This window comes from Jatropha curcas, chromosome 3 (assembly GCF_041381405.1).
Source record: "Jatropha curcas cultivar XTBG-Jc1 chromosome 3, XTBG_Jcur_1.0, whole genome shotgun sequence".
Lineage (NCBI taxonomy): Eukaryota > Viridiplantae > Streptophyta > Magnoliopsida > Malpighiales > Euphorbiaceae > Jatropha > Jatropha curcas.
Window position 1 is genome coordinate 5,531,558 of NC_143153.1, and position 11,464 is coordinate 5,543,021.

General features: G+C 38.9%; 1 pseudogene; it reads left to right on the top strand.

Annotated features, from left to right (window-relative positions):
* Positions 1–1,183: 1,183 nt before the first annotated feature.
* LOC149497397 (thiohydroximate-O-sulfate sulfur/sulfate-lyase (nitrile-forming) NSP5 pseudogene) lies at positions 1,184–11,464 on the top strand (annotated as a pseudogene).

Here is an 11,464-nt window from a genome sequence, read left to right on the forward strand (position 1 = left end):
AAGATCATAATGTCTGATTTCCAAGACTCAAAATTTGATCCCTCAAGTTTAGGGACACAATCAGAATTAAATGACATGTTAGCTGACATCAGAGAAAATAAACAAATAGACAAGTATAAGCTCACAATCCACAAATGAAACAATTCACATAAGTAGAGATCAAAAATTGGAAATAAGATATAGACACAACATTAATATTCTCATCTTTGGATGTAAAACATTAACTTGTAATAAGTATCTCAACGCAGCAATCAAATATTGATAACATAGTCCTGACAAATAATAAATCTTCCTTTGGGCCGATATATTATTGTCATGGAAAATGATCAAACAATTATCATATACTTATTACCAAACATGTATTCAAAACTCAGCCAGATAGTAACCTTCCTTTGGGCCGATTAACTATCCGCAACGAATTCTAATACACCTGTCTAATATTCTAAAATAAATCAATTCAAGCAATAGAGGTCACTTTGGTGACTTATTGATCAAATCAATTTGTTTTAACAAATATCAAACACAATAGGGACTTAATCACTCCAAAATTTAATCTCAAGTCGACAAATCAAATCATTTAATTGTAATTAAAACAAAACAATTGCAATTAAATGAATTGATTGTCTAAATATTCAATAATCTAAAATTATTTAGCCCAAAAAAAAAAAAAATATATATATATATATAATCTAGTCTTTAAGTCACTAAATTAGAGACTAAGTTATAAAATTGGACTAAATAAATTTGAATAAATAAAGTTCGGGGGTCTAATTTAATTAAATATATGTCCATGGGTCTATACGAAAAAAAACAGAAAATTAGGGACCTAATATGAAGTTACAGAAAATTAAGGGCCTAATCTGAAATTACAGAAACTTAGGGGCCTAATCTGAAGTTACAGAAAAATTAGGAGCCTAATCTGAAGTTACAGAAACTTAAGGGTCTAATCTGAAGTTATAAAAAAATTAAGGACCTAATACGAAATTTTTCAGGGACCTAACTGTTATTTTCCATCCCTAACCTTAAAAACAAAAACGATAAGGGACGGAAAATAACAGGTTCCAGCCCCTTTCCGCCGCCAACAATGGAGGTTTTTTTTTGTTTTCTTTTTTTTTTTTGAAACAAGATCCAGCCAGCAAAGAAAAAAAAAAAAACAAAATACCAAACGAACAACTAATCGTCAATGGCGTTAGTTCAAAACCTCTTATCTGTTCTTGGGGAATCCGAAGAACAGTGAGAACAAAAAAATTTTTTTTTTTATTATTAAACAAAACCCTCAATCCATAAACAGTAGGATAAACAAATAATAAAAAAAAAACATACGAAAATCAATCTAAAATTTAGCAATTATGCACAAGGCTCTGATACCACTTGTTATAAATTAATCTCAAATAATTCAATAATAACCTAGATCGTGCAAACCACTAGATTCAACAAGATAGATTGAATAAGAAAAGGTTGCGTACCTGACATTATTGTTCGTCGATCTTGATGTATAAAATTAGGTTTGCAGCCTTCCAGAGAATTGAAGAATCGATTTAGCGGAAGCAATACGAAAGGAACGTAAAACTGAATCGTATTCAACTCCTCTGGGGACCACGACCTTTATATACCTGTAGCGTTAGTACAATTCCTATTTCGGTCCTTTAACGAAATAGGAATTATATAATGGTCTCTACACTTAATATCTATAATTAGTTGATACCTCAATAGTCAATTATTCACAATCAAGAACACATTTGAAATTGACTTTACAATTAGACTGCTGTACATATTTAATTTTACATATTAAGCCCACAATAGAAAATTAAATCCAACAATTTTTATTGAATCCAAAATCTCCTTTTCTTGATTTGACTGAAATTCATTTCCAAGAAATATGAATTCAGTAATTTTTTGTTATCTGCTTGTATCAGCTTGATCAGAAAGGGACTAGTCCTGGAGCCAGAAGCTTACACACCATAACCTTAGTAGGACACAAGGCCTACGCTTTTGGTGAAGAGTTTACGCCACGTGTCCCTGTCGACAACGACCTTCACGTCTTTGATCTCAAAACCAAACATGGTCTACCCTTCAAATCACCGGAGACATACCGCCGCTGCGGGTCGGCGTCATAATGGCCGCAGTTAGGAAAACTATTTATGTATTTGGTGGCAGAGACAATGAACATAAGGAGCTTAATGAGCTTTACTCTTTTGACACTGATACTAGTAAGTGGACGCTACTATCTAGTGGCGATGCCGTGTAACATCCCTTCCCGGTTCACCCGTAAACCCGAATGAACCGAACCGAGACGCTACAAACTGGTTGACTTTATGTCTTGTCATGCTGAACTCATAATGTATATTGAATATAATATCATGCTGATGTTGTTTACAATAATAATGTACTTATATTTACAAGACATGATACTAGTGTCAAAATGAAATGGGCCCAACTGTGTGCCCTGTACATGCCATAAAAAGGGTAGACAAAAAAAATACACATCCAAATGAGTAGCTACCCTGAAGACTGAGTCTTCTACAGATGAACTGCAGCAGTTGTAAACTGACTCTCTACGGTCCACTCTCAAAACCTGCGAGTTAAACAGGTAACTCGCTGAGCAAATAAAGCTCAGTGGATATCTCAACATATAAAAAAACAATTAAGCACATACATAGATAGAAATAAGCATGTAAATGCATATGAATAATTAAACATATAAGCACATATAGCATGATCCTTTCCTTATACCTTGATTATCTTTCGTACTGTTTATAATACTGTATGATTCATGAAATGTTATGTCAAGATATCTGTATGGCTCCATAAGGTTATAGTGAAACCGAAGTGATAAGAAAAACTGTATGAAACTGGATGAATACTGTATGCTCGGCTGCTATGGCCCATATATAATTATATCCACTCAACGGCCTGTAGCCGGAGTATCAAACTGTATGGGGTGCAGATCTGCTATCCTATGTCGCGACATAGCCTTATCTACATGGTTTCTACCTAACCTCAATGGAGCATAATGTTGGTATGTCAATAATATAACACAACATCATATCCATAGTTCATAACTTCATAAATCATAATGTTTATTTGATTTCATATCATTTGCATGCTTGCATGCTGTTTTGATACATGTTCTAATGTTGTATTTTTGTTGTAAAATGATTGGAAGCATACAAGTTGAGCAAAGGAATCCAATTGCATAGAAAATGAAGTCCAAAAGTGCATGAAAACATAAGTCGCGAGCGCGCAAATGAAAGTCGCGAGCGCGTAATGTGCAAAATGAGAGTCAGTGAGTTTTAGGCACAAGTCGCGAGCTCATCATGCAATTCGCGCGCGCGCGTCGCGTTTTCCAGCCTGCACAGTCTGTACTCTTTTGGTCATATCTCTCAATATACAACTCCGATTTGGATGATTCAAAAACCCATGTAAAGATAACACATAAAGGAACAAATAACTCTTCTATAACACTTCCTAATTCCATCATTAAATGGGGTCAAAATCAAGATGAAGTTACTGGTAAAATTTCCAGCAAAACCTGTTTCAGCAGAAACTCACTATTTACTTCATTTATTCACTTCCTCCCCTGTTTCTCCCCTGTTTTCTCACCATTACCAGTCCTCCCACTCAACATGAAGCAATATTGTCTCATTAGCAACACACCACACAAATTCTCATGCAAAAAAAAAAAATGGTAAATGAAAAGAGATATCAAACCTTTACTCCAAAAAGCTTGAGCTCTTCTTTAACTTCCTTTTTCTATTACCTTTGAACTCACTTCACCTATAAATAAGAATTCTTATGAATATTCTAAAAATAGCACCAAATGATTCAATTATGAACTTCAAGAAGGTTTACTTACTTGGAGAGAAGAGAAGTTGAAGTTAAGGCTTAACTACCATGAAAATGAATGGAGAAAAGAAGGAGATGAAGAAGATGAAGATAAGGATGAAAATGGGAAAGTGAAATGGTTATTATGGGTAGGCCATCAAAATATCAAGAAAAATGATGTGAAACTTACTAAATAGTACCTCAATTGGCAAAAGGCTATAACTTAATACCCAAGCTTGATCTTTTAATGCAAATAAATCCTCACCCATATGCTTTGATCTTTTTCTCTCAATCAAGTAAGTCCACTTATAATCCCATTCTACCCCAACCGGGTTTGGTTCGGCCCCACTCAACTCGACTCTATGAAAAGACTCGACTCAGTGCTAAGACTCGACTCGGTAGGATGTCACAATTCTCCCCTCCTAAATAAAAACTTCGTCCCGAAGTTTACCTGTTGTGAACAATTGTGGATACTATTGTCGCATGGTGTCTTCAGATTCCCAAGTTGCTTCTTCTGTCTTATGATTTCGCCAAAGAACTTTTACCAATGCTATTTTCTTGTTCCGTAATTCTTTAATTTCTCTGGCTAAGATCTGAACTGGTTCTTCTTCATACGTGAGATCCGGCTGAATTTCAATCTCTTCTGCTGATAACACATGCGATGGGTCTGATCTGTATCTCCTTAACATTGATACGTGAAAGACATTATGAATCCGATCTAAGGTTGAAGGTAACGCTAAGCGATAGGCTAATGGTCCTACACGTTCAACAATCTCGTATGGACCAATGAACCTAGGGCTAAGCTTACCCTTTCGTCCAAACCTTAGCATCTTTTTCCATGGTGAAACTTTCAGAAATACTTTATCACCAACCGAGTACTCAATATCCTTTCTCTTTAAATCAGCATAAGACTTCTGTCGATCACTTGCTTCTTTCAGCCGTTTTCTGATGATTTCCACTTTCTCTTCTGTTTCTCTAACCAAATCTGGACCCAAAATCTTCTTCTCACTCAGTTCTGTCCAACACACAGGTGTCCTACATGGTCTACCATACAATGCTTCATATGGTGCCACCTTGATGCTTGATTGGTAGCTGTTGTTGTAGGCAAACTCTATGAGAGGTACATATTTGTCCCAACTGCCTTCAAATTCTATGACACATGATCTCAGCATGTCTTCTAGAATTTGAATAACTCTCTCTGATTGGCCATCTGTTTGAGGATGAAATGCAGTGCTGAAATGCAATTTCGTTCCTAATGCTTCCTGCAGTTTACCCCAAAACTTCGATGTAAACCTTGGATCACGATCTGATATAATGGATGATGGAACTCCATGTAGTCGAACTATTTCGCTAACATAAATGTCTACTAACTTGTCCAGAGAATAGTCCATCCGAACTGGTAGAAAGTGTGCGGACTTAGTTAATCTGTCCACGATCACCCATACTGCATCATGCTTCCGCTGCGTCTGAGGTAATCCAGTAACAAAATCCATCGTGATCTGATCCCACTTCCATGTTGGCACTGTTATTGGATGAAGTAACCCAGCTGGCAGTTGATGTTCTGCTTTTACTTGTTGACATGTTAAACATCTTGTTACAACATTTCCGATATCTTTCTTCATGCCCGACCACCAATAACCTTTCTTCAAATCCTGATACATCTTGGTACTACCTGGATGCATTGTGTATGGACTGTTATGAGCTTCATGCAGAATCTTTTGTCTAAGCTCCCCTGTCTGTGGTACAACAACTCTGTCTTCATAGAGTAAAACTCCATTGTTATCCAATCTGAATTTCCCACCATGATCTTCCTGTACTTGTTTCACCCATAGTGCTGTTTGTGCATCTTTTTTTTGTGCTTCTGCAACTTCCTGAACCCAAGATGGCTGTACTTGCATCTGTGCTAGAATAACTACCTGGTGTTGCAACTCCATGCTAATTCTCATTGCTCTCAAAGCAAACAATGATTTGTGGCTAAGGGCATCAGCTGCCACATTAGCTTTGCCCGGATGGTAATTAATGACATAATCATAATTAGCCAAAAGCTGCATCCATTTCCGTTGTCTTGCATTCAAGTCCTTTTGTGTCGGTAAGTACTTTAAACTCTGATGATCTGTGTAAATGTAACACTTTTCACCGTACAGATAATGCCGCCATACTTTGAATGCGAAAACAATGGCTGCCAGTTCTAAATCATGGGTTGGATAATTCAATTCATGTGGCTTCAATTGTCTGGAGACATAAGCTACCACTTTTCTGTCTTGCATGAGTACACATCCTAACCCAATATGAGAGGCATCACTGTAAATCTCAAAGTCTTTACCTGACACTGGTTGGGTCAACACTGGTGCTTCAGTCAACTTTTTCTTCAAAGTGTCAAAACTCTGCTGACATCTATCATCCCATTGAAATACAACCGCTTTCTTCAATAATCTTGTTAAAGGTGATGCAATGATGGAGAATCCCTTTACGAACCTTCTGTAATAGCCGGCTAAACCCAGAAAACTTCGAACTTCTGTGACATTTCTGGGTGGTCTCCAATCAACAATAGCTTCAATCTTATGAGGATCCACTCTGATACCCTCCGATGACACCACATGTCCTAAGAAAGAAACTTCTTCCAGCCAAAACTCACACTTACTGAGCTTGGCATACAGCTGTTTATCCCTCAGTGTCTGAAGTACAATCCGCAAATGTTTATCATGTTCGACCTTATCTTTGGAGTAGACCAAAATGTCATCTATAAACACCACGACAAACTGATCCAGATATGAATGAAACACGCGGTTCATGAGATCCATGAAAACCGCTGGTGCATTTATGAGACCGAATGGCATGACTAAAAATTCATAGTGACCATATCGGGTCCTGAATGCAGTCTTAGCGATATCTTCTTCCTTTATCAGCAACTGATGGTATCCCGACCTAAAGTCGATCTTAGAAAACATACCTGCACCTTTTAGCTGATCAAACAAATCATCGATTCGAGGCAATGGATACTTATTCTTGATTGTCAGTTTGTTCAGTTGTCTGTAGTCAATGCACAATCTGAATGATCCATCTTTCTTCTTTACAAATAACACCGGTGCTCCCCAAGGTGATACACTGGGTCTGATAAAGCCTTTATCCAATAACTCCTGTAGCTGAATCTTTAACTCTTTTAGCTCTGCTGGTGCCATTCTGTAAGGTGCAATTGATACTAGTGCTGCTCAGGATAGACATCTATGGTAAACTCCACTTCCCTCCTTGGTGGTAACCCTGGTAACTCTTTTGGAAATACGTCTGGATAATCACACACTGTTGGTATGTCTTGCACTTTTGACTTTTCTTTCTCTGTTTGTAATGCACATACTAAGTATGCGTCACAACCCTTCTGAATTAATCTCTTTGCTGCCATGGCTGATATCACATTACCCAGAAAATCTCGCCGCTTCCCGACTACTATTATCTCTTCCCCTGCTGTTGTATATAGTGTCACCCTTTTCTTTGCACAACCAACTATAGCCTGATGTCTGGATAGCCAATCCATACCCAGAATAACATCAAATTCTCTAAATGGCAACTCCATCAGATCTCCTGGAAACTCTTTTCCATGAATAACAATTGGACATCCTTCGACCACTGTATGAGTTTTTACTACATTGCCCAATGGATTAGTAACTACCATACCCTGACTCACATATGCAACTTCTAACCCTTTAACCCAAGGTTTAGGTACGCTAATGTATGAATGAGATGAGCCAGGATCAATTAAAGCATAAACTGTATGATCACATAAAGAAATCTCACCAACTATTACATTTGGAGCTTCCTCATCTTCCCTAGCTCGCATAGCATAGACCCTGGCTGGAACTCTAGTATCGGGTCTGTCCATAGTCTCTGATTGCTGTCTCTGCCCTCCGGAGCTCTCACCTCTCCCTCTGCCTGCTATGACCTGTATAGGAACTTTTGCCCTCTTCGGACAATCCTTCTTCTGATGGTCTGATGCTCCGCATATCCAACATTTACCAGTCACCAACCAACAATCTCCACCATGCCGTCTGCCACAATGCTCACAAGGTGGAAAAGTATAACCGGCTGACTCCGTACCTCTACTGATGCCTCTACCAGTTCCTCTACCTGAACCTCGACTACCACCAGCAGAACTAGCCACAACTGATACCGCTGGTGCGTTAGCAACCCTAGCCGCGCCTCGACTAAAGGAAGGTCTAGAACTAGCTGAACTACTAGCACCTCTGAATCTCTTGCTTTCTGACTGATAGGGACTGGGTGCACTCTGAGTTTGGTCTCTCCTCTGCTGAGACCGCTGGCGTCTGGTACGCTGACTGGCCTGAATTCGCTCTATCTCCTGAGCTGCCTCTACCAAAGCTGAGAACTCTCTGAATCTGGAAGCTACCACTCCCATTTGAATCTCATCGTTCAGGCCTTCCTGAAACTTTTTACACCTTTCGGCCTCTGTAATCACTATCCCCTTACCATACATGCTGAGCCTGGTGAATTCTCTTTCATATTCGACAACTGACATTCTGTTCTGCCTCAGGTATAAGAATTCTTTCCTTCTAGCATCAAGGTAAGCCTCTGTGATGAACTTTTTCTTGAATTCATCCAAGAAGAATTGCCATATACGCTGCTCTGCTGAACAGTAGTCCACCATGTATATGCCTCATCTATGAGCAATGATGTGGCACAAACCAACTTGTCCTCTGGTGTACATTGTAATTGTTCCAGAACTCTCGATGTCCCATCTAACCAATACTCAGCTATTTCTGGACTATCATCCTTGTTAGCACTGAATTCTTTCGCCCCATATTTTCGAAGCTTCTCTAGTGGGGGCTTTCTTTCTCTTTCTACTACTATTGGTGCTTGAGGTATCACCCCTGCAATCTGTCTAAAAGTATCTACAAGTTGCTTTAACAACACCTCTTGACCTGGTGCTATTGGAGCCTCACCCTCCACTGCTCTGGCTTGACCTGGTGCTACTGGAGCCTCACCCTCCACTGCTCTGGAGGCGTGTGACTCGCTCTCACCTTCCTGTGACATCCTCCTAAAAGAACAACAACTGCTTAGTTCATCAGGGTAGTCATGGCATGTACACTATACTGACTTATGTATGCAAGCCCGGGGAAACTAAACCTAGGGCTCTAATACCAAAATTTGTAACATCCCTTCCCGGTTCACCCGTAAATCCGAATGAACCGAACCGAGACGCTACAAACTGGTTGACTTTATGTCTTGTCATGCTGAACTCATAATGTATATTGAATATAATATCATGCTGATGTTGTTTACAATAATAATGTACTTATATTTACAAGACATGATACTAGTGTCAAAATGAAATGGGCCCAACTGTGTGCCCTGTACATGCCATAAAAAGGGTAGACAAAAAAAATACACATCCAAATAAGTAGCTACCCTGAAGACTGAGTCTTCTACAGATGAACTGCAGCAGTTGTAAACTGACTCTCTACGGTCCACTCTCAAAACCTGCGAGTTAAACAGGTAACTCGCTGAGCAAATAAAGCTCAGTGGATATCTCAACATATAAAAAAACAATTAAGCACATACATAGATAGAAATAAGCATGTAAATGCATATGAATAATTAAACATATAAGCACAAATAGCATGATCCTTTCCTTATACCTTGATTATCTTTCGTACTGTTTATAATACTGTATGATTCATGAAATGTTATGTCAAGATATCTGTATGGCTCCATAAGGTTATAGTGAAACCGAAGTGATAAGAAAAACTGTATGAAACTGAATGAATACTGTATGCTCGGCTGCTATGGCCCATATATAATTATATCCACTCAACGGCCTGTAGCCGGAGTATCAAACTGTATGGGGTGCAGATCTGCTATCCTATGTCGCGACATAGCCTTATCTACATGGTTTCTACCTAACCTCAATGGAGCATAATGTTGGTATGTCAATAATATAACACAACATCATATCCATAGTTCATAACTTCATAAATCATAATGTTTATTTGATTTCATATCATTTGCATGCTTGCATGTTGTTTTGATACATGTTCTAATGTTGTATTTTTGTTGTAAAATGATTGGAAGCATACAAGTTGAGCAAAGGAATCCAATTGCATAGAAAATGAAGTCCAAAAGTGCATGAAACATAAGTCGCGAGCGCGCAAATGAAAGTCGCGAGCGCGTAATGTGCAAAATGAGAGTCAGTGAGTTTTAGGCACAAGTCGCGAGCTCATCATGCAATTCGCGAGCGCGCGTCGCGTTTTCCAGCCTGCACAGTCTGTACTCTTTTGGTCATATCTCTCAATATACAACTCCGATTTGGATGATTCAAAAACCCATGTAAAGCTAACACATAAAGGAACAAATAACTCTTCTATAACACTTCCTAATTCCATCATTAAATGGGGTCAAAATCAAGATGAAGTTACTAGTAAAATTTCCAACAAAACCTGTTTCAGCATAAACTCACTATTTACTTCATTTATTCACTTCCTCCCCTGTTTCTCCCCTGTTTTCTCACCATTACCAGTCCTCCCACTCAACATGAAGCAATATTGTCTCATTAGCAACACACCACACAAATTCTCATGCAAAAAAAAAAAATGGTAAATGAAAAGAGATATCAAACCTTTACTCCAAAAAGCTTGAGCTCTTCTTTAACTTCCTTTTTCTATTACCTTTGAACTCACTTCACCTATAAATAAGAATTCTTATGAATATTCTAAAAATAGCACCAAATGATTCAATTATGAACTTCAAGAAGGTTTACTTACTTGGAGAGAAGAGAAGTTGAAGTTAAGGCTTAACTACCATGAAAATGAATGGAGAAAAGAAGGAGATGAAGAAGATGAAGATAAGGATGAAAATGGGAAAGTGAAATGGTTATTACGGGAAGGCCATCAAAATATCAAGAAAAATGATGTGAAACTTACTAAATAGTACCTCAATTGGCAAAAGGCTATAACTTAATACCCAAGCTTGATCTTTTAATGCAAATAAATCCTCACCCATATGCTTTGATCTTTTTCTCTCAATCAAGTAAGTCCACTTATAATCCCATTCTACCCCAACCGGGTTTGGTTCGGCCCGACTCAACTTGACTCTATGAAAAGACTCGACTCAGTGCTAAGACTCGACTCGGTAGGATGTCACATACCGGGCCTCCTCACCGGAGTTACCATTCAACCACCTCCGATGATCGGCACGTGTACATTTTCGGCGGCTGTGGTGTCGCCGGCCGGCTTAATGATTTATGGGCCTATGATGTGGTCGAACAAAAATGGATCAAGTATCCAACACCAGGAGAAAGTTGTATGGGCCGAGGCAAGCCTGGGCTGGCCGTAGCCGGAGGGAAAATATGGGTCGTATATGGGTTCGCGGGTATGGAAACGAACGATGTGCATAGCTTTGACCCGACCCGACCCTTGGAAAGTGGGAGCAAGTACAGATACGCGGTGAAAAACCAACGGCTCAAAGTGTATTTTCAACGGTTGGGATTGGAAAGTACATAGTGATCTACGGTGGAGAAGTGGACCTGAGTGACTTGGGCCACATGGGTGCCGGAAAGTTTACTAGCGAAGCATGGGCTTTGGACACGGAGATTTTAGAGCGTGATTGTGAATTTGTGAGAGGGAGGGTGAGTTAA